This window comes from Petaurus breviceps, unplaced genomic scaffold (genome assembly GCF_028583685.1).
Source record: "Petaurus breviceps papuanus isolate PSGF00001 unplaced genomic scaffold, PetGlider_PUasm1.0 185, whole genome shotgun sequence".
NCBI lineage: Eukaryota > Metazoa > Chordata > Mammalia > Diprotodontia > Petauridae > Petaurus > Petaurus breviceps.
Genome location: NW_027185797.1, coordinates 27,470,650 through 27,498,203, shown reverse-complemented (window position 1 = coordinate 27,498,203; position 27,554 = coordinate 27,470,650). Strand labels below are relative to the sequence as shown.

Below are 27,554 nucleotides of genomic sequence, written 5' to 3'. Positions count from 1 at the left end.
AGACAATGCCAAGAATCAAACAATCAAGCAATAAAAATGGATTAAGCTCCTACTATGCACCATGCACTATGCACTGTGCTAAGTTCTGGGGATACAAAAAAAAAAAAGTAAAAGACAGTCCTTGCTGAGAAACTCGTAGTGTAATGGGTGAAATAATAATCAATTAATCGATCAATCAAAAACCACTCAATAAAAGCCTATGACGTGCCAGACACCATGCTAAGCAAATAATCATGTACAAATAAGATGTAACAAGGTAAACTGGAGACAATCAACAGATTGTAGAAATAGCTAGGTGGCACAGTGCAGAGAGTGTTTGTTGTGCTTAGAGTCAAGGAACACCTAAGTTTAAATCCAGCCTCAGATGTCCTCGCTGTGTGACCCTAGGCAAGTCACTTTAATCTCTGTTTGCCTCAGTTTCCTCAACTGCAAGAATGGGATCATAACAGCACCTACATTCCATGGGTGTTGTGAGCATCAACTGAGATATTATTTGCACGAGTGCTCGGCATATAGTAAGAGCTATATAAATGTTTATTCCCCTTCCCCTGCAGAAGGTGGGATTTGAGCTGCTTATTATATAATGCCTGTTGAATTGAGTTGTTAAATATAGCTTATCCATCTGTCTGAAAAGAATGACTTCTTCCTCCCTCAGCTCCAGGGTGGTTGGCAGGACGGCAAAGCCCTTGATAGAAAAGTCGAGAAGTTAAGAGGAAGATTGAATTGAGGGGATTCCATTTGGGACAGGTCAAGTCGGAGATGCTCATGGGGCATCCAGGACATGTCCAGCCCATGGTGAGTGATGTGGGGGCTAGAGCTGACATCTAGGTGGTAATCACGTAGATCTGCATCAGTTCAGACATTGGTTTGTGAAAAACTCGATAGCGCCTTGAGGTTTACAAAGCACTTTCCCTATGAGGTGGGTGCTATTATTATCCCCATTTTGTAGATGAGGGCAATGAGAGAAATTGACCCGCCTCTGGACACACAGGAAGCCTCCGAACTGGGATTCTAGGTCCGGGTTCAATACTCGCCTCCACGACGCTGAATCCCACAATGATAACCAGAATCGAGATCTTACTTCTGAAGTATGAGATAGCACCGACAAACTTCAGCAGCTTACGCCTGCACATTTCCTTGATTATTTTGTGGTTTCTTATGCAACAGTCATACGTTATGGAAGAGGATCAGAGAAGATGTTTGTCCGTTGAGGTTACAGGAGATGGATGGGAGGGAAGAGACATGGCAGGGAGTTTTCATATGGTCACCTCCCCTCTTGTGTCTCAGTGTTTGAAGAAGGAAGGGATCCTTCTGCTGCATGAGAAAATGTACCTGGAATGAGGAAGTGAGGTGTCTCTGTCCCCACCCCACTGGGTAGTAACGTTTCGGTGAAATAAATACCAGGCTGGTAACCATTCTACAGAGCTCCGGCGCCTATGGGCGGCTCAGGCGGCTGTTTCATCCCCTTTTGATTGGCACGAGAGAAAAAAACAGTGAGATGGGAGCCAGGTGACCTGTTCCTCGGTCCACATTCACTAGTTATGTGAACTTGGGCAAAAGTCTTAAACATCAAATTTTTGAAGCAGTGAGGTGCTCTATGAGAGCACTGGATTTGGAATAGGGAAAACCTGAGTTCAAATCTTGCCTGAGACACATGCTAGCAAACGACTCTGGGCAAGTCACATAATCTCTCTTAGCTTCAGTTTTTCCACCTCTAAAATGGGATAATAATAAGAGCACTTGCCTCACAGAGTTGCTGTGAGACTCCAATGAGATAATGCAGACAGAGTGCCTTAGGAATGTTAAGGCACTGTCTAAATGTCTATTGTCATTATACTGGTTATTATTAATGATTACTGATATTTACAGAGTACTTAAATGTTTGCAAGGCACTTTTACCAAGCTCATCCTATTTTAGCCTCATCATAGCCCTGGGACATTGCTTTTAAATTTTTTTTTAATTTTTGGAGGGGCAATTGGGGTTAAGTGACTTGCCCAAGGTCACATGGCTAGTTTTTGTGTTGTGTCTGAGGTAGGATTTGAACTCAGGTCCTCCTGACTCCAGGGCTATTCATTGTGGCACCTAGCCACCCCTGGGAGATTGCTTTTTGTTGTTAACATTTTTATAGAGAAGGACATTGTGGTTCAGAGAGGTTAAAGGGCTTTCCCAGGGTCACGTAGCTAAGAAGTATTGAATTCAAACCCATGTCTCCATCTCCCATGTCACCTTTTCAATATTTCTTCTTTTTGGGGGGCTTTAGTTTGCTCATTTGTAAAAATCACAAAATTGTAGAGTTGGGAAGGGCCTCAGTGGTCTATTAATCCAACCACTGCTTACCAAGAATCCCCATTACAGTATAATTGGCAAATAACCTCACAGCCTTAAGCAAAGACCTTCAGTGAGAGAAGATTGCTTTCCAAGACAGCTGATTCCTTTCTTGGATCTAATTGTTAGGAAAATTTTCCTGACAAACTAGCCTGAAAAACCAGCTTGCAGCCATGACCCTGGGCCCTCCCTGACCTAACAATCCCCCTTCCACATCAGTCGTTAAGATACCCAAGCATAATGTCCCACCTTCCTCCTGCCTCCAGAACCCCACCCACAGCAAGTCGTCCCTGGTCCAGATGTGCCCAGTTCTTTCTCATAATCCTTATGTTGCATAAATGAGACTTTCCCCATCCTGGAGGCCCTCTGAATGCTCTCCAGCAGATAAGTGAATGCAATATTCCAGGCACCTTCTCATTAGGATGTGGTGCAGTCAGAACCTCGGTTCCTGATTTCTGAAAGCTATGCTTAGAAACAAGAAATCCAGACTAGATCACTTTAGAGATGTCTTCCAGGGATTTCACCTCACTTTTGCTTGAAGGAGTATTAAAAACTGGTCATTATAAATGAATGAAGTGAATGGAAAAGTATTTGGTAAACGTTCCTACAATGAGTTTAGACACAATTTGTGTTTTTATGGAAATAAATCTATTATCATTAGTAGTGGTGGTAGAGTTGATCAAAGGAGGTCTCCAAGGTAGTAGGAGCTCTGGGCTTAGAGAAAGGAAGACCTGAGTTCAAATCCTTCCTCAGACATTAGATGTGCCATCTGGGTAAATCACTTAACCTCCCTTAGCCTCAGTTTCCTCATTTGTAAAATAATGGGGTTGACTCAATGACCTCTAATGTCCTTGCACCTCTAAATTTAACAGCTCCCGAGCTCAGATCCTATCTGACAAATGCTACCTTGGGGATTCCTTTGGGAGAATGGGACAGTCACTGGTGATGGTCTCCATTTGTGTTTTCCATTTGGGAGAGCCAACAGGATAACTGCAGTGTTCTGGTTTTATCAGAGCTTGTTGGACCTGCATCCAACCCAGCTGTGTGCTGCATACTTTGGCACCACGGCCCCTCAGTGTTGATGTAAAAGTTAAATATACATACATCTGAAAGTTTCTAAGACTTTGGGGAGGCTTCAAGCCATTTATTCCAGCATAGCATACAATGGGTTTTATTGGAAACTGCAAAAAATATATACATAATTTTAATAGGCATGGGCACCCACAAGACCTTGACACCGCTGAAAAAATACTAGCCATGCCAAGACTTTCCCAATAAAAAGTTTGCAGAAGGTTTTGAAAAAAGAAGCATAAAATTATGAGGCATGGATTTTTAGCGGGGCTTCAACCAGGCTCTTGAGCTTTTTTGGGGGGGGGAGGTAAGGGGACACATGTGTTTTTCTTAGCGAAGTTAGGTGTTTGCTACCTTCAAAAGGGGGAGCTGGGTGATTATTTGGGGGCGGTAGAAGTGACCACATAGCAGAACTATAAAAATTAATTGCTGGAATTTAGAGGCTCTGACAATACTTATTCTCCTTCAGCAGTATTGAACCAACTGAGCCCAGAACAGAATGAGCAGGAGTAATTGAGTAAAATGGTGAGCTATCAGAGGGTGTACTCCATCCTCCTAGGGCCACACCATTGGTGAGCTCCCTCGGTTGGGGCTCCTCCCTGACTGGGGCAGAAACTAGTGTGGATGGGTCTCTCCTCCATCCCCAGGGACGTGTCCCAAGGTCTCCTCACACAGCACCTGATACCCCGGGGTCCACGGACCCTCCTCTGCCCACCTCAACTCAATTTCTCTTAAAAAGCTGATTACATGGTGCTTTTCCTGTTGCTTGCACTGGGCATGCTTTCTGAGTTTTGGCCCAGATGGACAGTTGGCAAGTTATAGCTTGCTGTATATTGGCTTTCACGTTTTTATGGTGAAAACAGAAGTGCATTTAATTGTGGTAGTCATCGAATATATATTTAAATGGCTGCTTTGAGAAAATCCACCCCCTTTCCCCTCTCCTTCTCTTGTATCACTGGACGTTTTTATACCAGAAGCATTTGAAGGGTTGTGTGGGCCCCAGGCTTTGAGCTGTTTTCCCTCTAGGTGTGATGGATTTACACCGCCATATTCTCTTGCTCAGTGCTCCATGTGACCAATAAAATACACTGTCAAGGTGGCATCAGGTTGAGGACACCAGGGGATAGAACAAATTGAAAGACAGGCTCAGACTCACAATATCAGCCTCATTAGGACTCTGCACTGAGTGGAGTCACTAAATATCCAAGCTCTTAATGTGTGAGGAAGACAGGGATCTTTGACAAAATAACGGGAATTCAGGGGAAAGTGAGGTAGGCACCTCTAGAGGAGTGTTCTGGTGGTGCAGTGGATTATGTGCTGGGCTTGGAGTCAGCTAGACCGGATTCAAATCCTGCCACTAGGTAAGTCAGTTTACCCAACTGTAAAATGGGGATAATGCCAACACCCACCTCCCAGGCTGTTGTGAGAATCAAATAAGATGTATTTTTAAAATCTTTAGCACAGTGCTTGGCATACAGTAGGAGCTGCATAAATCCTCATTCCCTTCCCTTCAGTGCTGTTAAGCATCTCCTGGAGGCTTGTCGAAGGGCTTTCACAGCCCTGGAACTCACTGTCAGGAACATGGCTCATAGAAGGTGTAGATTCAGAGGTGGAAAGAAGATTAAAAGTTGACTATTTCAATCATCTCATTTTGTAGATGAGGAGCTTGAAGACCAGCAAGGTTTAGTGATTTACTCAAGGTCACACAGCTAGCAAGTAGTCTTTGAACACAGGTCCTCTGGTACCTAGCCCCATGCTCCTTCCTCTGAACCAGACTGTCTTCCCAGAAGGAGCTGAAAGGAATTTGCTCTCCTCATCCCCACGAGGAGGATGGGGGAACGTTCAGTTGTGCAAGGGTGAATGAGATAAGAAAAAGAAAGGTCTTGGCTACCTTCCTGAGTGCTGGCTGGATGGCACTGAAGTGATTAACAGAAGTGCTAAAGGTGTGTTGATTAGCCCCAGTCATGTTGACCCAGGGCAGAGTCACAAAAGAAGGATAACACTCAGATTTCCAAAGAAGTCCCAGCATCAGAGAGTACCTCCAGCAGAGGGCAGCAACAGCTCAAGGGAGAATTAGCCAATGGCAATGTCATAGACCAAGAATCATGGCAGCTGTGGAGGTGGCTGGGGGGAGTGGCAGTGAGGGATGATAGGACTGTGAGCTGTCAGAGGGAGTGGGAATCCAGGGGAGCCTGTGCCCTTTGTGTAGAGGGTGAAGAATGTTTCTCATATTTCATTTTCCTTTATTAACTCTGCTAATTCCAACCTCACTCAAAGCTTTACTATTTGATCTTTGGCTCTCCCCTAGTCTGTTGGTTAAAAAGGCACAGGCTCAGGGTGTATTGACTTAATTATGATGGCCCCAAATGTCCTGGGGTTGTGAGTGGTTCTAGAGTCCTGACCAATATAAGAAGTGATTGGGAAGCTTTTCACATGGAATCTGCATTTCTAATTTAGTGGGAAGCCATCATTTCTAATTTAGTGATTTTTAATGTGTCTCTAAGCATCATAAGGGATGCCACTAAGCTGTTCAAAACAAAACATTTAAAAATTTGTTTTAATTTGAAAAAAGATCCTTCCTTAAAACTTTCCTCTTGCATCTCATCACGGTGTGTAGTTCTCAAAGGGTGTGGTAATTGGGTCCAAATTCTGGCAGATAGTACCAAACTGGGGCTTGTTTGGGGCTGGGGCAAGTCCCATGTCCCTCACCCCTGTGCCAGTTTTCGGAGGCAGCTTAATCCCTGACACATTCTGTGGGCTGTGGGATGTAATCAAAGGAACAGTGGACCAAGAGTCAGGAAGCCAGATTCAAGACTTGACTCCAGTAATTGCTAACATTGCTTTGTGACTTTGGGCACATCGTATGACCTCTCTGGTCCTCTATTTCTTCATCCATTCTGTAAGAAAATGGTGTGAGCTGATCCTTTAGGCCCTTTCCAGCTTGTTTGATCTCTAAACTGTTATCTCTACTCAGGCTGGGGTTACAGAGTTAGGTGGTACTGGTTCCTCTTCTGAAAAGGCAGGACAATGTGCTGAAAATGGGAAGCATAGCAGGCTACAAGCCAAAAGACCTGAGTTTGAGTTTTGGCCTTATAATTACTGGCTATTGGAGATAGAGATTCTCCTTGATGACCCAGATTGACTCATTCTGGTCTTGTACAGAATAGGCATTCCTATGTGTTTGTTGAATTGGAGACAGGAAGACCTGAGTTCAAATCAAATACCTCTGATACTTATTGGCTGTGTGATTTTCAGTAAAAAATTTCACCTTTATGATTCTTCATTTCCATATGTAATAAGATGGAGAATATGATGCCTGTAGAACTTATCTCAGAGGGTTGCCATAAGGATCAGATGAGACAATGCATAGTAAGCACTTTTCAAACATTAGTGTCAGTCACAATTACTGTTGTTTGTTGTTATATAATTATTTTGGGTTAATCTTGACTTTTCTAATGCTTATTAGCTGTGTGACCCTGGGTAAGTCCCTTAACTTTTTGAGCCTCAGAGCAGTAATTTTATCTGTCTGAGATTCAGTTTCTTCATCAGCAAAACAATAGGTTGGGACTTCCAAATCTGTCTCCTTGATCCTGTACTCCTGCACATGCCTGCCTCCTGGGCAAAGACTGAACAGAGTGGATATATGTATTAATAAAACATTTCTAGGTCATGAGAAATAACGAACATGAAGAGGTAAGAGAAACTTGAAAAGATTAATCTGAACTGATGCAAAGTGAAGTGAATAGAACCAGGAGAATATTTGTATGGATGAATGAGAAAAATAATTTATTAATCACTTATTGTGGAGCACATGCTGACCCGTCATATAAAAGACAATAATACTGGAAGTCTTCAGAATGCTGACCCGAGTGTCCAGGTCACCAGTAGGCAGAAAGAAGCCATGGCATGATTTGAACTCCAGAGGTAGTTTGGTGCCACTGTGCTCAGCCAGTGAAGAAACGTGACACTGGATGGTTCCCTGAAGGAGGAAGGAGTGATGCCATTGACCAGTAGATGCCTTTCTTTCTCCATAGGCTTCCCTCTGGGGAGGCTCACTGGGGCTTTGTTTTTGCTGTGTTTCTTTCTTTTCTCCCCTCTCCCCACCACCCTCCACTGGAGTTTCAATCCCTCTCCTTTTCAGAAAGGAATCTTTTGTCTGTTGCCCAGCCCTGGTGTTTCTGTAAACTTCCTACCTATGCCAGGGATTCATTCTTCTGCCTGTGCCAGCTTGCTGGATGGCATGCTAATGTATATGGTTCTCCTCCCCAGGCTCAGAAACCTGCCCACCTCCCAGTCTCCTGGGTAACTCTCTCTGAGCATGACCGCTCCATATGACTCTCAGACATAGAAGATGAGTTAATTGGCCAGGAGCCCCTCAGGATAATCTGGAAGCAATCTGCCAGAGAAAAAACATAACCCAGCTGTGACTGGGCAGGAGACAGGGTCCGGGGCTCCAACTTGTCAGCCACACTTTGGTGAAGTTTCTCCCCAAGGAGCACAAGAGGCATTTCATTCCCTTTTCAAAGATATGAGGCACAAGTTATCAGAGCATTGGAGTTAAGTGGTTGTTAAGTTGAGCATGAGCTGTGGAGGAGTAAGGCAGTCAACATTTAGATAACATTTTAAAATTTGCAAAGATTACCTGATTTGAACCTCACAACAGCCCCTAGGGTAGATCCTCTATCCTCTCCATTTTATAGATAGGAAAACTGAGGATGAAAGAGAAGTGACCTACTTAGAGTTACATAGCTAGAAAGTATCTGAGGTAGGATTTGAACTCAGATCTTCCTGATTCCAAGCCCAACATTATATCCTCTGTGCTCCTTAGCTGCCCTAGGGAAACTATTTCTAATCTCATTTTACAATTGAGGAATTTAAATCTCAGAGAAGGTAATATGGTCATATAGCAAGCTCCAGGGGCAGGATCTGAATCCAAGTGTCTCTAGGCAGTGGGCAGAGTAGATTGAGTGCCACATGTGGAGAGAGCAAGGCCTGGGTTCAAATCTCACCTGGGACTGGACAAATCTCTTTAATTCCCTTAATCTTCATTTCCTTTTCTGTAAAGTAGGGATGGGAGTATGGTGTAACATAATGTATATAAAGTGTTTCACAAACCTTAAGACTGTATATGCCTTTCACTTGTGAGTATTTCTGTTATTGCTTTTGTGGGACAGTGGATTCCCAAATACAAGAGAGAGGAGACAGTGTTCCATTGGGTTTCTGCGTCTCCTGGTTTTAATTGTTCATTATAGTGTCTAGTAAATGTGACCTTCAAGTGTTTTCTGCCTCTAGAGTTATGTTGGAGGGTTGGGGGTCAGGGGAATTATTTTTGAAGTCTATGACGAGAAATTCAACTCGGGGGCATTCTTTGACAGCTGCCTGTCCCAATTGCAGACCAATCCTGTGGTTATCCCAACCCATGGTGTTTCTAACAAAGCCCCAGGCATTGGGCAGCCTGCTTTGTGGGAAAGAAGGGCTCAAGTCAGTAATAAGTCATTCATATTTAAACTTGGAGCAAGAGGGAGAGAAAATGCAAAAGGGAAAAAATAAATCAGATTTGGGAACTTGGGAAGAAAATGTTTTTGTTCAGAGTCGATGAATGCCATAGAAACACATGGGCAGCTCCTATATATCACGTCAAGATATTCTCCCTGGGTTAAAGAGTAGAGACTGGGAGAGCCCCAGGACATGATCTCAAGATTTGGAAATGAGGGGTGGATCAACTCAGGTACATCTTTTGGGGGCTAGAAATTGGTTTCTCGTATTTTTGCCATTGAATACATGACGGTAATTTTAATAGTCTATCAATCAAGCAACAAGCATTTATTAAGCACCTACTTTGTGCCAGGCACTGTGCTAAGGATTGTGGACATAAAAACAAAAGATACCCTCCCTGCCCTCAGGGTACTTATGTTCTATTAAGAAGAAAACATTTACATATGTGTATTCAGAATTACATATAAAATGAATATAAAGTGGCATGAGCTAGGGCAGAGAATGATTCTTCTTAGGTGATGCTGGATTCACACCACTAGGGTGGGGCAGCCAGGACTTTTCCATGGCCCCATGTCCTTTACCCTAAGGTGCTGATGTCTTGGTGGTGCTCTGGCTTGTTTCCTCTCTGTGCCTTCTGGTGCTCTGCTGGTCCACACTGTATGGCACAATTACCACTGCTCTCCTTTCTGGCCATTGGTTATTGCTGTCAGCATCATAAAATCATAGAGTGAGAAGGGAACTTAAAAGTCATCTCTTCTTTAAAAAAAATTATTTGGTATTCTATTTTTCCCCAATTACATGTAAAAACAATCTTAACATTCATTTTTAAAGCTTTGAGTTCCAAGTTTCCTCCCTCTCTCCCTCCCTCCTGCCTCACTGAGAAGGCAAGCAATTTGAGATAGGTAATGCATGTATAGTCATGCAAACCACTTCCATAATAGTTATGTTGTAAGAGCCAAACTGTATTTTCCTCCATTCTATCCTACCTCCCCCGTTTATTCTGTTTTCTCCTTTCACCCTGTCTCTCCTCACAAGTGTTTTGCTTCTGACTACCCCCTCCCCCAATCTGAATTCCTTTCTATTACTCCCCCTTTCTTTTATCCCCTTCCCCCCTACTTTCCTGTAGGATAAGATAGATTTCTATACCCAATTGCATGTGTTTGTTATTTCCTCTTTGAGCCAGTTCTGATGAGAATAAGATTCACTCACTCCCTCTTACCTCCTCCCTCTTCCCCTCCACTGTAAAAGCTTTTTGTTACCTCTTTTGTGTGAAATAATTTACCTCATTTTACCTCTCCCTTTCTCTTTCTCCCAGTACATTCCTCTCTCACCCCTTAATTTTATTTTTTAGATATCATCCTTTCATATTCAACTCACACCTGTGCCTTCTGTCTCTATATACTCCTAACTACCCTAATAATGAGAAAGGTCTTATGAGTTACAGGAATCATCTTCCTTTGTAGGACTGTAAACAGTTTAACTTTAATAAGTCCATTATGATTTCTGTTTCCTGTTTACCTTTTCATGCTTCTCTTGAGTTTTGTATTTGAAAGTAAAAATTTCTATTTAACTCTGGTCCCTTCTCAAGAATGCATGAAATTCCTCTATCTCATTGAATATCCATATTTCCCTCATGGCTTATATTCTTTTTTTTTTGCCTTTTGGAAGGCAATTGGGGTTAAGTAACTTGCCCAAGGTTATACAGCTAGTTTTTTTGTGTGGGTATTAAGTGTCTGAGGCCAGAACTGAACTCAGGTCCTCCTGACTCTGGGTTCAGCACTTTACTCACTGTGCCACCTAGCCACCCCCATAGCTTATATTCAATTTTGCTGGATAGGTGAATTCTTGGTTGTAATCCTAGCTCCTTTTCCATCCAGAATATCATATTCTAAGCCCTCTGATCCTTTCATGTAGAAGCTGCTGAATCTTGTGTTATTCTGATTATGGCTCCATGATACTTGAATTATTTCTTTCTAGCTGCTTGCAATATTTTCTCCTTTACCTGGGAACCTTGGAATTTGGCTATAATATTCCTGTCAGTTTTCATTTTTGGATCTCTTTCAAGAAGTGATCGGTGGATTCTATCAATTTCTGTTTTATCCTCTGGTTCTAGATGGGCAGTTTTCCTTGATAATTTCTTGAAAGATGATGTCTAAGCTTTTTTTTTTTATCATGGCTTTCAGGTAGTCCAATAATTTTAAAATGATCTCTTCTGGATCTGTTTTCCAGGTCAGTTATTTTTCCAATAAGATATTTCACATTGTTGTCTATTTTTTCATTCTTTTGGTTTTATTTTATAATTCCTTGATTTATCATAGAGTGATTAGCTTCCCTTTGTTCCATTCTAATTTTAAGGAATTATTTTCTTCAGTGAGCTTTTGAACCTCCTTTTCCATTTGACCAATTCTTTCTAAGGCATTCTTCTCCTCATTGGCTTTTTGGACCTCTTTTGCAATTTATCTAGTTTATTTTTTTATTTATCGATCTATCTGTTTATTTATTTTTGCTTTTTGGAGGGGGGAAGGCAGGGCAATTGGGGTTAAGTGACTTGCCAAGGTCATATGGTTAGTTTTGTGTTAAGAGTCTGAGGCTGGATTTGAACTCAGGTCCTCCTGACTCCAGGGCCAGTGCTCTATTCACTGTGCCACCTAGCCACCCCTAGTTTATTTTTTAAGGTGTTATTTTCTTCAGTGTTTTTTGGGTCTCCTTTACCAAACTTTTGATTCACTTTTTTCATGATTTTTTTGGCCTCACTCTCATTTCTCTTCCAAATTTTTCCTCTACTTCTCTTACTTGATTTTCAAAATTCTTTTTGAGGTCTTCCATGGCCTGAGACCAATCCATATTTTTCTTGGAGGCTTTGGATGTAGGAACTTTGACTTTATTGTCTTCTTCTGAGTGTGTGTTTTGATCTTCCTTGTTACCAAATTAAGTTTCTATGGTCAGAATTTTCCTGCCATTGTTTGCTCATTTCCCTAGCCTATTACTTGACTTTTAAACTCTTTGTTAAGGTAGGGTGCTTCCAGGGTGGAGGGCAAACTGTCCCAAGCTTCAGGGGTTTATGCAGATGTTTTTCAGAGATATTTCTAGGGATCTGTAAGTTTTCAGTTCTTCCAAGGTGGTATGATCTAGGGAGAGGTGTTTATTACTCTCCTGACCTGTGCTCTGGTCCCTGAGAGACTTCTATCCCTTTCATTTTAAAAAGGAGAAAACTAAGGACCCCAAAGGTTAAGACTTCCCTGAAGTCACATGTTATCTCTGTTACTGTGTTCTGCCTCCTGTTGCTGTGATATACTTTTATCCATCTATCTATCTATCTATCTATCTATCTATCTATCTATCTATCTATCTATCTATCTATCTATCTATCTATCTATCCATCTATCCATCCATACACCTACCTACCTACCTATCCTCCAACCCCACATTCCTGCAGTCTGCATCCTCTTTGTTTTCTCCCCTCCCATCTCCTCTTGGGGGCATGAGCTAGAGTCTCTGGGGACTTCCAGAACAGCTACACCTCACCAGGCTGCACTGTCCCTCCCTATCCCAACAACTAAATTTGCCTTAAGTGAAAGAATTCCTAGATGTGGCTTTAGATTTAATTATTTATCTATGCGGCATGATGCACAATATTTCCCAGAGGAGCATCTGTTCCCCCTTACAATGAGATTCAGTGTAAGGGTCATCTGTTGAGTTGAGGATGTTAATGGCACTGATACCAACAGATGTCATCTTGTAGTAGTCAATGGAGACCTTCTGATCACTTAAACAACAGAAAAACTCTTGCCCCATTCTCTTGCCTTTTCTCCCCTGCTGTTTTCCAGCTCTCTGCTATGCTGTTGCTCCCTATTGTGTGGGGACAAATCCAGTCTAGAAAAGTAAGTGAACTTTTCTTTGTTACAGACTCAACCTCATTTTGCTGTTAAGATGCCCCCAGGAAAATGAATCCAAACAGTCCAGGTGCTTGGCAGGGAACCATTGTGGCTTCAGAAGTTTCCCCAATATACTTAAAGCTCTTGCTTCTCAGAGGGAAGTAAATGCAGCTGGCAAAGAGATGCCACAAATCAAATTAGTTGGGGCAAAGAGGCTTCCTCCAAGATGTCATCCCTGACTCACTCTCTCTCTCTCTCTCTCTCTCTCTCTCTCTCTCTCTCTCTCTCTCCTCCCTCTCTGCCTTCTGAATGCTAACAGCATTTATAATCTGTTGTACAGAAATACCTTAATTATGGGCTAACCATATTGGTCACTATTATTTCACAAATTTTAGTCTTCTCTCAGTTGGAATGTGAGGATAGAGATAGGCATGGTAATGCAGCCAGAGTCAGAGGACATACCAGTTATAACTCAGCTACTCCACTTTCTATGTGTGACTTTTACCAAGTTACTTCTTCTTTCTGGGCCTCAGTTTCCTCATCTGATAAAGGGAGCTGGGTTTTCTCTGGTTTGGGACCTGATGATCTCAAGCATACAAACAAGCTAAGGTTATATAAGACCAAGGAACATTGGTGTCAGTGGATTAAGATGATATTTCCTTGATAATTCAAGGCCACCAGGTTTCACTGGTGTGGATTCTCCCTGACCTGGTGCAGATCACAGGCCCTCTGCTCGTTAGTTGATGGTCTTTAAGAGTTGCCATAAGCTGAAAAACTCATCACCCTGTCACCGACTGGGTAAGGAAACTCTCTGTGTAGATTCTGTCCAAATCATATTTCATATTTTCCTATCAATTTTCCCACATAAATGGATTAAGTTTGTGTGTGTGTAAAATATTATATATGTATATATTGCATATATATATAGTGTGTATATGTATACACATATATGTATAGATATATAAGAAATGAATTCCTCTTCTTTTAGAGCCTTCCTAATCCTTACACCAGAGTTTGGAACTCAAAGGTCCCACAGATGCCATTTCTTTTCTGCAAATCCTCTGATATCAAGCCCATTCCCTCAGTTCATATGACCACAAAGGGACGTACAATTTGATATATGAATGTGGTATTATTGATTGAGCCAAACATATTGGTTCCAAAGAACAGGAGGCAGCAGTGTTTCTTTAGCAAACCAGACACAGATGTTTTCCTAAAATATACATACTAAAAAAAGTGTGTGTGTGTGTGTGTGTGTGTGTGTGTGTGTGTGTGTAAATCTTTACTGTTGTAGACATATATATATTGACTATTTTTAGCAATTTAAGCTGTAGGCTTTGGGCCACCAGTGTGTTAATTTTTAAATGTAGCATGATTTCAAAAGTATACACTGATTAATAAGAAAAGCCTGTTTTAAACCACAGACCTTTTTTTAAAAAAAAAGTTTAATTGATGCCTTTTGTTTTTTTATATACCACAGACGTTTCCTGATATCCCTTCTCCAACCCCCACTGAACCTTCCATTGCCACAAAGAAAAACAGTTAAGCCGAGTCATCAGACTCACCAATTGTGTCCCACAGTGTATGTGACATTTCATGCTCATCGTCCCCCATGTCTCTACTGAGAGGTGGTAAGTGTATTTCATCATTCCTCCTCTGGAATCAATTGTTCTTTGCCTTTATGCTGGCCTCAATTACCTGTTATTGTTTTCACTTAAGCTCTTGTGGTCATTATGTATATCATTTAATGACTTGGCTTTTCTTAGTCTGCATCTGTTCATATAATAATAATAACTGGCTTTATAAAGTGCTCTAAGGTTCGCAAAGTACTTTGTATACATTATCCTATTGGAATCTGGGGGAGAGTTTTCATATTATCCTCATTGTATAGATGGAGAAACAGGTTCAGGGAGTTCAAGCAATTTACCTGTGGCCCCACCACCAGTAAGCTTTGGATTCGGCGATGTTTCAGCTGGAAGTCCCTCCTAGCCCTAACATTCTCTCATGCACTTTTGTTAAATGTTATTTGCTAAACAGATGCAAACTTGGCCCAAGCTAATACCTCACATGGGACTTTTAATACACTTGGTCAGCTTTCAGTTAAGGAAACTTTTACTAAGCATCTGCTATATATGAAACACTATTCTAAGTTAGGGACAGAGAGATGAAATAAGACCTATGTCTACCCTCTAGGAGCTTATGATCTAATTTTGTTACTAATATAATACCATAATGGCATTTTAATACTAGTCAAAATAGTAAAGTGTCAATGTGATGAAGCTTTGTCCTTGGAATTTTCTTTTTTAAGAAAATATTTTATTTTTACAAATTATACAAGATTTGCCTTCCTACCCCCCCACCCCAATTCTCCTCATCCCAAACTGAGAATACAGTAAAAACCAAAACCTATTTTAAACATGTATTCAAACAATCAAAGCAAATTTCCCATATTGTCCATGTCCAAAAAAAAAAAAAAAGGTTTCATTCTGAGTCCTTCACATCTAAATCAGGAAGTAGGGAACATGTTTGCTTATTAGTCCTCTGGAATCCTGGTTTGTCATGCTAATAAGAGTTCAGCACAGTAGTATTTACATACTATAATCTGTCCATCTCCCAATTTATGGGTATCCCCTCAGATTCCCATTCTTTGCCACCTCAAGAAGAGCTCCAAATATTTTTGTACATGGTTAGAATTTGTTTTCTTCTGAAATATCATATTCTAAGCTCTTTCCTCTGGCTGCTAAATCACGTGTGGTTCCTTGGTACTTACATTCTTGCTTTCTGACTGCTTGTAATGTTTATTCTTTGACCTGGAAGCACTAGATTTTGGCTATGATGTGCCTGGGATTCTTCATTTTGGGGTTTATTTCAGGGGGTGATCAATGGATTCTTTCTATTTTCACTTTGCTCTCTAGTGTTTTGAGATCTAGACACTTTTAAGATTTCGAGAAATAGTATGTCTAGACTCTTTTTGTGATCATGACATTCAGATAGTCTAATAACATTTAATTTTTATTCTTGATGTGTTTTCCAGGTCAGTTGTTTTTGTTGTGAGATATCTTACATTTTCTTCCATTTTTTCAGCTCTTTGATTTTGTTTTTAATATTTCTTGTTGGCTCATTGAGTCAGTCATTGGCTTTTATTTGGTCCATTCTAATTTTTCCAGGAATTTGCTGCTTGGGCAAATGTTTGTACCTATTCATAAAAAATATTTTAAACTTTTTTAAAGTCCTTGTTTCATTTCTTCTAGGAATTCTAGAGTTTGTGCCCAAGTTGGGCTTTTCTCTGAGGCATTGTTTGTAGATATTGTTGGCATTTGTGATTTGTGTTTTGAGTATCCCTTTGACCATAATAGCAAGGTGTGATCCTTTTTCTTTCTTCTTGTTTTGATTGCTCATTCTTCTGTCTTACTTTCTGACTTTGGACATGATGTTAGGTCTGGGCTATACCTCACTTCTGGAAGGTAGGTCTGTGATGGTACCATTGATGCTTTCTTGGAATACTGAGTGTTGTTTTATTTCAGGATATCAGGAACAGGTGGGGACCTGCATGCTTTGAGTGCTCCCAAAGGGGTATGATCCAGGGCAAGAGGAGACCTCATCTCAATGCAAATTCCAGGATATGGTGGGAAAATGGATGAGAAGAATGGGGAGTATGGCTTGAGGGTGGGCACCATGGTTTGGCAATGGCTGGGAAGGCCCTGAAAGAGCTTAGAAGTCATTGAGTCTTAATTTTACAGATGAGGAAACCTACATTCAGGAAATGAAGTGGCTAAGGATCTTAGATCTGAATCTGGATGTGGGAGGGACCTCAGAGGCCATTTTGTCCAACTACTTCATTCTATAGATGAGGAAACTGAGGCCCAGAGAAGTCAAATAGCTTCTAAGGCAGTAAATAGTAAATCTGGGATGTGAACCAAGGACCTATGACTTTAAATCCAACATTATTTTCACTGCATGATGCTGCCTCTTGACTAAAGAAAGAGGTCCGCAGTAGCAAGGTCACAGAGGTGTTCAGTGTCAGAGCCAGGATTTGAGCCCAGGCCTTCTGACTCCAAACCCAGTTTGTTTTCTACTTCCCTGTGACCTTTATGGCAAACCTATGATTATCTCGTTGGCCACCATGGACTTCACTGGTAAGACCAGCTGAATGTAGGATTCTGAAACTTGATGTGAGCCCTTAGTGTTCCCTGCCAGGGCAAGAAATGAGCAAGGAATTTCATATGACTTCAAGGACCCTTGAGAGCAGGAAAATGATTATTTCATAATTCTTTTGTTACTTTATTCTGTGTAGGGATAATTACTACATTTGAAAAGAGACCGGACCACCTGTATGTTAACTCCATTTCAGATCTGTTTCCTTGACTTCTGAATAAAAGCCCTGACACCTGTTCAGGCTCCAGCAGCTAACTTTGGAGCCTAAAGACAAGAATTCTGAGAAGGAAGGAAGCAGTCTCCTTCTGAAGAAGCCCTAGGGGACATAAGATCCAAGGTTACTTCCCAAGTCAAGTCAGAAAAACAATTACTCTCATTTATGTGGGACTTTCAGGTTTGCAAAACATTTTCCTTACAACAATGCTGGGATGTCCACAGGGTAAGCATTATCCCCATTTCACAGAAGAGGTAATTGAGGGTCAGAGATGTTGGTATCCAGTGACGGCATGGTAGGTAGGTGTCAGAGCTAAGATTTAGATCCAGGATTCCTGATTTGAGATCCAGAACTCTATTCACTATACTGACTCTTCTCAGCCATGATACAGTGTAGAGAGGGCTGGAGTTGGAGCTGAGTCCAGGTCCCACCTCTGACATTTACTTGCTGTGTGATTCTGAGCAAGGCATTTAATTTCTATAAGTCTCAGTTTTCTCATCTGTAATATGATGGAGCTGTATTAAATGGTCTTCAAGGCCCTTCTCATATCTATGATACAATGATTCTGAAGAAACTAATGTGGATGAAGAGGTTCTACTCTTACAGAAAGGGCAGGCCTTGTAATAATAAGGTTCAAGTCATTTAAATTCCAGACACATCTGAAGTAGGGCCACCCAAGTAGGTCTTTGGCTACAGGGAGAAGAGCCCAAGTGTGGGTGGGAGGGAGCTTTGTCAGAATTGCAGCTTATGCCTCCAGGGAGCTATCCAAGGTTCTGGCCTCAGCTTTTGCCCTTTCTGACCTTGCCTCTTTTGGTCTCAATGCCACTGTCCTAGATTTGCATGGTGACTACCTTCAATCTTGACAACTCTCATCAGTCTTTCCTTCTAATTAAGTTTTTTTTTCTATTTTAAAATCAGCACTAAAAAGTTTTGACTATTACTGCTTTAGTTTAAGATCTGATGTGGCTAAGCCCCTTTCCAAATTTTTCATTATTTCCCTTGAGATTCTTGAACTTCTGTTCCTTTAAATCACTTCTGTTAATATTTTTTCTAGCTCTCTACAGTAATCTTTATATAGTTTGATTGTTATGGCATTGGATAAGGAATTTAATTTAGATAGTATTGACATTTTTATCATATTGGATAGCATGGCCTATCCATGAACAATGACTATTCCTCTAATTATTTAGGTTTGTCTTTATATATGTAAAGAGTGTTTTGCAGCTACATACATATGTTCCTGAGTGTGCTTTGGTAGATAAGCTCTCAAATACTTTATATATTCTTCAGTTATTTTCAATGGAATTTCTCTTCTTATTTCTTTCTGCTAGTTTTTTATTGTTATTATACAGAAAATCTTTAGAGTTGTAGATTTAAAAAATCCTGCTACTTTAAATAAATTATTGTTTCAATTTCTTTAATTGAATCTTTAGACTTCTCTCAAGTCTATCATATTGCTTATAAGAAATATTAGTTTTTTCTTCTTTGCCAATATTTATTCACTGAATTTCTTTTTCTTATCTTATTACTACAGCTAGCATTGAAGTCACTACGTCAAAGTGGTGATAATGAATGTTCTTTCTTTAACCATGTAATTATTGGAAAGGCCTCCAGGATTTCTATATTCCATATAGTTTTGGCCTTTGGCTTTAGACAGATACTAGATGCCATATTAAAGAAAGGATTTTCTATTCCTGTTTTTAAAAAAAATTAAAATTCATGTTTTATTTTATCAGCACCTTTTGCTATAATCATGTGATTTTATTGTTATTGATATGCCTTATAATTTTTCTTTTGATCTGCATTCCTTGAATAAATCCAAGTAGATGTACTGCATAATCTTTTAGATGTATTGCTATAGCCCTTGTGATAAATATTTTATGATTTTGCATCAATATTCACTAGGGATATTGGTCTATAGTTTTCTTTTTCTGCTGTATCTCTCCCTGATTTAAGTATCTAGAACATATTTGAACCATAAAAAGAGTTTATTAGTTTCTCTCCTTTTCCATGTCTCCAATAGTTGTGACTGCTGAAGAAGAGAGTGCTGTAGCATCTGGAGAGGCAGTTCAAGTTTGAATCTTCACAAGGATTGATTCCAAGGTTTGATAGCTATGAAGACTGGATTAGAGACAAGGCCTGTAATAGGAGGGAGATGCTGATAATATTAAGGTGCCTTGGTTTTCTCTATCATGGACTAAGGAAAGGTGTTTGAGGTAATAGAAGTGGTTTCACTTGTCCATTACGTGATGTCTCCTTTTTATTTCTCTCGGTGCCTGATATTATTAAACAGGCTTCCTGATTACATCTCCTTGACTTCTTTCTAGGTTATTTGTAAGAAGATATCTTACTTTTTCTTCTATTTTCTTCAGTCTTTTGATTTTGTTTTTGTATTTTCCATCATATCATCAAGTTATGTTTTTCAGTTAGGTTCATTCCAATTTTCAGAGTCTATTTTTTGGGTAAAAATTGTACCTCCTGTATTTGTCTGTTAATTTTCCCTCTGATTCTTTCCTCTAAATCTCTCATTTTCATTGACAATATCCTTTTTGTCTCTTGTTTCATCTCTTCCAAAGGTTCTAATAGATTTTGTGGGCAGACCATGCCTTTATCTGAGACTAGCCATGGTAGCCTTGAGGTTGCTCTCTTCTTTTAGGATTATTTCCCAGATGTCCCTGGAGTCACAGAATTTCTTTATTGTCCATGTTTCTTCTGTTTATTCATTTTTACAACTCTACATCACAACTTGCTGCCTAGAACAGTAGCTGGCACATGATAGGCATTTAGTAAATGTTTATTTGATTCACATCATTTGAGCAATTTTGCTATATTCAAGGTTAAAACCAAGTGTGGGAAGAAAATGAATGAATGAATCAATTTTTTCTTGTGTTTACACATTTATCTGAAAAGCAAATCTTACATGTGTGTTCAAAAAATCAACTTCTGAAGTGCAAGATGGGATAGGTGGGGCTAACTGTAGTTTGTCTGAAAAAAAGATCTTGGGGACCTAAGGAACCACAAACACAATATGACTCCTTAGTATGATGTGGCAACCAGAAAAACTAATGCAGACTTAGGCTACAATAAGAAAAACATACTGTCTGGACATTGAGAGGTGATAGTTCCATTGTACTTTGCTTCAGTGAGACTCTATCTACTGGAATACTATGTTAGGTTCTGGGTACCACAGTTAGGAAGGATATTGATTAACCAAAAAGCATCCAGAGGAAGGTGATCAAGGTGGCAAAGACCCTTGTTCATGTCATATGAAGACTATGTGAAGAAACTAGGGGGGAATTTAACCTGGAGAACAGAAGACTAATGGAGGACATAATAGCTATCTCTAAGTCCTTGAAGTTCTGTCCTTTAAAGAAAACTCATACTTTTCTTGTATTTAATTGAATGCAATCGAACTAGGAATGTTGAGTAGAAGTTGCAAAGAGCTAAATTGTGGCTTCCTAATTCCTTCTCAAAAGAAGAATCAGCAGGTTCTACCTCCTTGAAGGACATCTGAGGAACCCTTATCAGGGCTGTTAGACAGAGGATTCTCAGCCATCTGGATACCTGTTTGACTCTACAGGATCTTGTCTTCTTGGCATCTGACCTGCCAGCTTTGGGTAGCCCTCTAATTGTTTAAGAAATGAACATGTGTTTGGTTTTCACAAGAAGGTTTGGATTTTATAATTCTTGCATTCTGCACCAGAGTGCCAAGTTCAGCCAATGACTTAATTTACTGGGGAGAGTAATAAAGTGAGAAAGCATTTCTTAAACAAACAATGAATTTTGAGAACAGAAGGGTAAACATAGACTCAATTTGTGACTGCTAATTGTCCTATATACTAAGAAATAATGCAAACTTTTTGTGATAACAAGGATGTACGTATGAATATAAGGTTACATGGTTGCAGAGAAATGTAAATAGTCAGTAAAAATGGAAAGTAAATAATCAGGAAGTATCTTGAGTATCTCTGGGGAAGCAGAGACATAAACTGGATTCTCCTCTCTGTTTTGCTGAGAATAGCAGAACTGGGGTGAAGCAAATTAGCCTGTCTGTACCCTTGTTCCTTAGAATAACAAGGCTTCCTCCAATGTGTCTTACAGATAGACAGTTATGGAGTTTTATTTATAAAAGTGCTTAGAGATCTTAAATTGAAAGCAGATAAACCATCATATAAGCCTGAGATCCTGAAAGGGAAAAATAAGACTATTTTCTGATATTCATTAAAATTAGATGTACTCATTTCTTCATTCAGCCAGAATTTATATGGCAGGCACTGTGTCTGGTACTGGGGATTCAAAGACAAAAACAGAGCAGTCCCTGCCCTCAAGGTGCTTGCATTCAATGCCCACCTATTGCATCACAAAGGTAAGAACATAGCAGATGACCTTGTTTGCATATAGCAAACAGGGATGAAAATAGTATCTACCCCCCCCCCCCCCACAGTTTTCATGAGGATAAAGTGGAACAAAATTTACAAGTGTTTATAAACCCTAAAGTGCTATATAAATGCTAGTTATCAGTGGTGGTATTAGTAGTATTTGTAACAGTAGTGGTAGTAGTAGTAGTAATAGTAGTAGTAGTAGTAGTAGTAGTAGTAGTAGTAGCAGCAGCAGCAGCAGCAGCAGCAGCAGCTGCAGCAGCAGCAGGCAGCAGCAACAGCAGCAGTAGATAATTTCAGTAAGTGTTTTTGGTTGGATTGAATTGAAAATACAATTAACTAAATTGAATGATGATAGAAAGAATTGATTATTCTGATATTCTGTATTGTTGCTATTTGAATGGCAGGATTATTTCTTTCAGATTCTCTTTGGGTGTCATGGTTGAACCAATGAACTTGTGAATTGAGTCAGCTGAATTCATAGGTCTAGCATAATCTGATTATAGTGATAAAGACCTAGCCAAATAGTGAAAATGGTCAGTAAGAGATTCAAGGTCTAGTAAAAAGTAAAAACCAGAAAGCAAAAGATGTTCCTAATATTTCCATGCAAAGTTTAAACAGTTGCATCTTAAGGAATTTGACTAGACTAGAAGATTGAAGTATCTTTATTTTTAAATGGGCACCACACCCTCTCTCATTGTATTTTTCAGGCTTTTCTCAAACACATTTTGTATAGTAAGCTAAGCCTCTGAGCTGCAATTAAATTGGCTTATTTTATGTTGCTCTTCATTTCCATTGTCAACCTGATCTTCTCTAACTAAAGCCTCAGAATGACTGTAATCCAGTAATTAAAGTTATCTTTGGATTTCATTGACTACGTGACCCTCTTCACGGAAAAAATGAAACACCTGTGAGTTGTTTGATGATGCCCAGAGTTTCGATATCGGAACTATGACCAAAATAATACTGTCCTTACTCCTAAAAAGGATGTGACCATTTACTCCTTTTCAGTGCTACTTGCCAATCCTGTAACTGTCCAAACCAAAGTACCTCTCCCTGGTCACCACCCCCTAGATGTGTTGTTTCCCTAATTAGAATGAAAGCATCTTAAGGGCAGGAACTGTTTTTCTGTACTCCCAAAGCTTAGCCCAGTGCCTACACATAACAAACACTTAATAAATTACTTTCCATTCATTCAGTCAATTACTGCATACTCACAAGAGTCTCCTTGGTTAGGGGGCTAGCTTCTGAGGCAAGAAATCTTGGGTTCAAGTCTCACTTTGATTTATATTATCTGTGTGACTATGAACAAGTAACCTCTCAGTTTCTAAGGTAACTCTTTAAGACTAAGTTATTCAAGGAGTTGTGGATACACATCTGTGTGTAGAGTTTAAACACTGGGCACTCCCTACCCAGATAAAATCACAATAATGGACCCTCTCAAATTAAAATACCATAGTCAAATACAGCAGGCAGCTATAAAAGAAACTAGATTTATTTTCTACTCCATATTAATGACATGTAACATTTGAATAGTGTTCTAAGGTCTGAAAAGTGTTTTACTCACCGTATCACATGTGGTCTTCTTAATCAATAGCTTTGTGAGTTACTAAGTAATGTGGGTGTTGTTTCCTCGTTCCTCATTTTAGAGATGAGGAAACTGAAGCTCAGAGAGCTACTGAGAGCTGATGTCCTTGCTGTTAAATATGGTATCTTCATGTCCTTAAGGATATTTCATAAAAGACAATATTTACTCACATTATTTCTCCTTTCTGTCTCTTATTTACTTCCAATACTCTGTTGTCTTGGCTATTTGTCCCCTTCAACATTTCATTAGTTTCTAATGCTTACTGCCCTTGTGTTATTTATAATTGTCGTGTGTCTTATAGGATGGATGGTTTTGGAAAAGAATTTTCCCAGTTGCAGAACATCTCAAAATATAGGGGATCTGAAATATACATTTACATATATTATATGTTATTTACATATATCTCCCTAATATGCATCTATACATAAGTATATGGCAAGAATACAAAGAACTATACAAGAAAGATCTTGACATCACTGAAAACCAAGATGGTGGAACTGCTGATCTCGAGCCAGATATGCTGGAGAATGGAGTCAAGGCTAGTGGAAGGGATGGAATTCCAGCTGAGCTATTTAAAATCCTAAAAGATGATGCCTTTAAAGTGCCAAACTCAATATGCCAGCAAATTTGGACAAATCCAGGAGCCACCAGATTGGAAAAGATCAGTTTATATTCCAGTTCTAAACAATGTTCACATTACTGAACAACTGACTCATTTCACAAGCTAGCAAGTTTATGCTGAAGAGTCTGCAAACTAGGCTTCAGCAACATGAAAATGAATTATCAGGAAAGCAGGCTGGTTTTCAAAGAGGCAGAGGAACTAGAGACCAAATTGCCAACATTCACTGGATTAGGAAGAGATCAAAGGAGTTCCAGAAAAAACATCTACTTCTGCTTCATTGACTATACTAAAGCCTTTGATTGTATGGATCACAACAAAATATGGCAAGTCCTTAAAGATATGGGAGTAGAAGATCACCTTATTTGTCTCTTGTGGAATCTGTTTGTGGGCCAAGAAGCAACAGTTAGAACTAAACATGGAACAACTGATTGGTTTAAGACTGGAAAAGGAGTATGACAAGGCTGTATATTTTCACCTTATCTATTTAACTTATAGGCAGAATATATGATGCAAAATGCCAGATTGGATGAAACCCAAGCCAGAATTAAGATTGCCATCAGAAAAACCAATAATCTCACATATTCAGGCAATATTACTTGTTGGCAGAAAGTGAAGAAGAATTAAAAAACCTTTTACTGAGGGTGAGAGAGGAGAGTAAAAACTGGCTCGAAGCTTAACATCCAAAAAACCAAGATCTTGGCAACTGGTCTCATTACTTCCTGGCAAATGTGGGAGAAGAAATGGACACAGTGTCAGATTTTATATTCTTGGGCTGAAAGATCACTGCAGATGGTGACTGCAGTCATGAAATTAAAAGATGCTTGCTCTTTGGAAGAAAAACTGTGGCAAATCTGGACAGCATTCTATAAGGCAGGGACATCACCTTGCTGATAAAGGTCTGTATGGTCAAAACCACTGTTTTTCCAGGAACAATGCATGGCTGTGAGAGTTGAACTATAAGGAAAACTGAGTGCCGGAGAATCAATGCTTTCAAACTGTGTGCTGGAGAATCCTTTTGAGAGTTCCTTGGACAGCAAGGAGATCAAATCAGTCAATACTTTAAAAGATTCATTCAGGCTTTTCACTGGAAGATAAAATACTAAAACTGAATCTTAAATACATTGACCACATAATGAGAAGATGGGACTCATTGCAAAAAGAGAAGGGGATGGCAGAGGGTGAGATAGATTGTGTCATGGAATTAATGAGCATGAGGTTAGAGAGACTTGAAGAGAGATAGTGGAGGATAGAAGGACCTGGGATGCTGTGGTCCATGGGGTCATGAAGAGTCAGATAAACTGAACAACCACCACCATCACAGCATGTAAATGTGCATGTATGTGTATATGTATAAAACGTATAACCTATAATATGTTTATACAGACATTTAAGGAAGGAAAGAAATAAACATTTATTGAGCACCTACATTGTGATAAGTGGTATAAAAATATGATTTCATTTCTTCCTCACAACAAACCTGTGAGGCAGGTGCTATTGTTACCCTCATTTTATAGCTCAGGAAACTAAGGCTGGCAGAGGGTAAGTGTCTTACCCAGGGTCACATGGCTGGGAAGTGTCTGAGATTAGACTTGAGTTCTGATCTTCCTGACTTCCTGGTCACCACTCTATCCACTGCACTACCCCACTGGCTTGAAAGAAGAGCAGCAAGGTGGGACTAGATAGGAGTTCAGTGGCAGTATAGGTACTTAAGGGCAGAGCACTCCATCTGCTAACTTCCTATTTTAACCAATGACTCTCCCTAGCCAGGTGCTGAGCTCAGTTGATTTGATATTGCTAAAGAAGTGCTCTAGGTACCCTCTAAATTTTGGTGGCCTGAGTCGACGTCCTGGTCTCCCCATCTTGGTTATGGCTCATTATCAAAGTATAACAATTTTATGCCTCACAATGGGAGCATTGCTGTTACCACAAGTATTAGAGACTGTTCATGAGACTTGATCTGGAGTAGATATGGTGGGTTCTCAGAAGACCAATTCTGGGTAAATAAAAAACAAAATAAACAAATAAAAACAACCCTCAATAATCAACCAAGCCAACCTGGCTCTAATTGGTTTAGTTCTGTCATCAGAACCCATCATAACTTCCAGCCAAAACATGAAAGGCGAAATGAAGCTTCTGTTGGAAACAGTTTTTTTTAAATAGCTACAAACATCGCTTTCACATGTAGCCATGCCTCTTTTTGCCTCTAGGACTTCCTGTAAATCCTAATCAGATCGTTGCCATCCCAAGTGAATTCTGAATAAAGGATGAGAACAAGGCACCCTTCTGGGATGGCAGCTCTCCATGGACTGCAGGTTAAAGGCTCTGGCTGTATTAGGCTCGCCTGCCTTTGGGTCAAGGGTGGTCCATGGCTTATTGTTGCCACAATTCCCTCAAGCTCAGAATCTCAGAACTTGAAGGGACCTCAGTGGCCATACAGTCCAATCAGTACCTGCTATATGAGGGTTCTCTCTGCCACATTCCTGCCAAGAAATCATCCAGCTTTTGCTTAAACACCACCAGCAATGGCCACCCAATTCCCCTCAAAGCAGCCCCACTCCATTTGGGGAAAATTCCAATTTTAGAAATTGTTTGCTTACATGGAGCTGAAATCTGCCTCATTGTTGCTGGTTCTGTCCAAGGAGAACAAGGTTAATCCTTCCACATGAGAGCTATTCAGATGCTTAACTTTGATCCCTCTACCCCAACTCCCAGGCTTATCTTTTTAAGGCTAAACATACCTAATTCCTTCAACTGTGCCTCATATGACATGGAGTTGAGGCCTTTCACCATTCCAGTTTCCCGTCTTTGGACATTCTCCAGCTTTTAAAAATGTGGTAAGCAGACTCAACTCAGGGCTCCAGATGGGGTATAACCAGGTAAGTTCTCTCCCACACACAGAAAAGAACTTTGAAACACAAAGAAATAACACAGACCCGGACATAGAGAGGCTTTGGGTCTCAAGCTTGTTTGCACTTTCGGTGAGATGCCTAAGATCCCTGACAGGCTGGCACAGACCCAACTTCCCCACCATCTCAGAAAATCTTGCTGAAACAAACCCTGGCTGAATTTATGGTGACAAGAGGCTAGGATATGGAGCCAAAGGCAAGGGTTTGCACCTTGGCTCTGTCGTGTATCCCCTGGGGACCTTGGGGAAGTCATCTCCCTTTTTGGGGCTTGAATTTCCTCACCTCTTCTAGCTGAAACAATCTGAGACACTAGACTCAAAATGGACTCTTCTCCTATGTGCAAACATATCCATTGGGGGAGGAGGTCCAAGTTTCCTGATGCTGCTTTTTTAATAATTCCCCTAACACATGCCTCTGTCCTATTTATCTAAGAGATTTGGGTGTTTATTATGAAGAAGGAGTGGATCTAAGCTAGATGAATGGTTGTCCATGAAATGTTCCTTCAGGATTCAGAGAACCTTGCTGGGCTCCATCCTTCCCCAATGGAATTTCAGGAGGCATGGTTTCCAGCTCCTTTCCTTGGTGTATCTCTGGATCTTATCATTAAAGATTTGTCCCCAAACTTGGTCATCAGGGAAACTTCCAACATAAAGGAACCTGTTAGTGTTTCCTTTTGTAATATGGATATTTGCTTTTCAAATATCAGAATTTGGGGGGAAGGAAGGAGGGAGAGAGTGAGTGGAGTCCAGGTGTGTGGCCATGTAGAAGGAGCACTGGATGTGGAGGCAGAGGACCTGCATTCAAACCCTACCTTTGCCACCTTGAGATACAGGAAAATCACATGACCCCTTTGGGTCTCCCTTTCTTCATTTGTAAAAGAAAGAAAGAAAGAAAGAAAGAAAGAAAGAAAGAAAGAAAGAAA

General features: G+C 40.2%; 1 long non-coding RNA gene across 2 annotated transcripts in view; it reads left to right on the top strand.

Moving 5' to 3' along the window:
• The first annotated feature begins 662 nt into the window (after positions 1-662).
• The window catches only part of LOC138161750 (uncharacterized), a 46,803-nt gene continuing 19,911 nt past the window's right edge, over positions 663-27,554 (top strand). The window contains exons 1-3 of one of the 2 annotated variants that reach the window (XR_011168457.1): positions 663-795; positions 14,249-14,399; positions 19,161-19,353. This is a non-coding gene — a long non-coding RNA (uncharacterized lncRNA). Of the gene's footprint in view, positions 796-14,248; positions 14,400-19,160; positions 19,443-27,554 lie in introns of those variants that run through there. The other variant, XR_011168456.1, reaches the window with a different exon arrangement.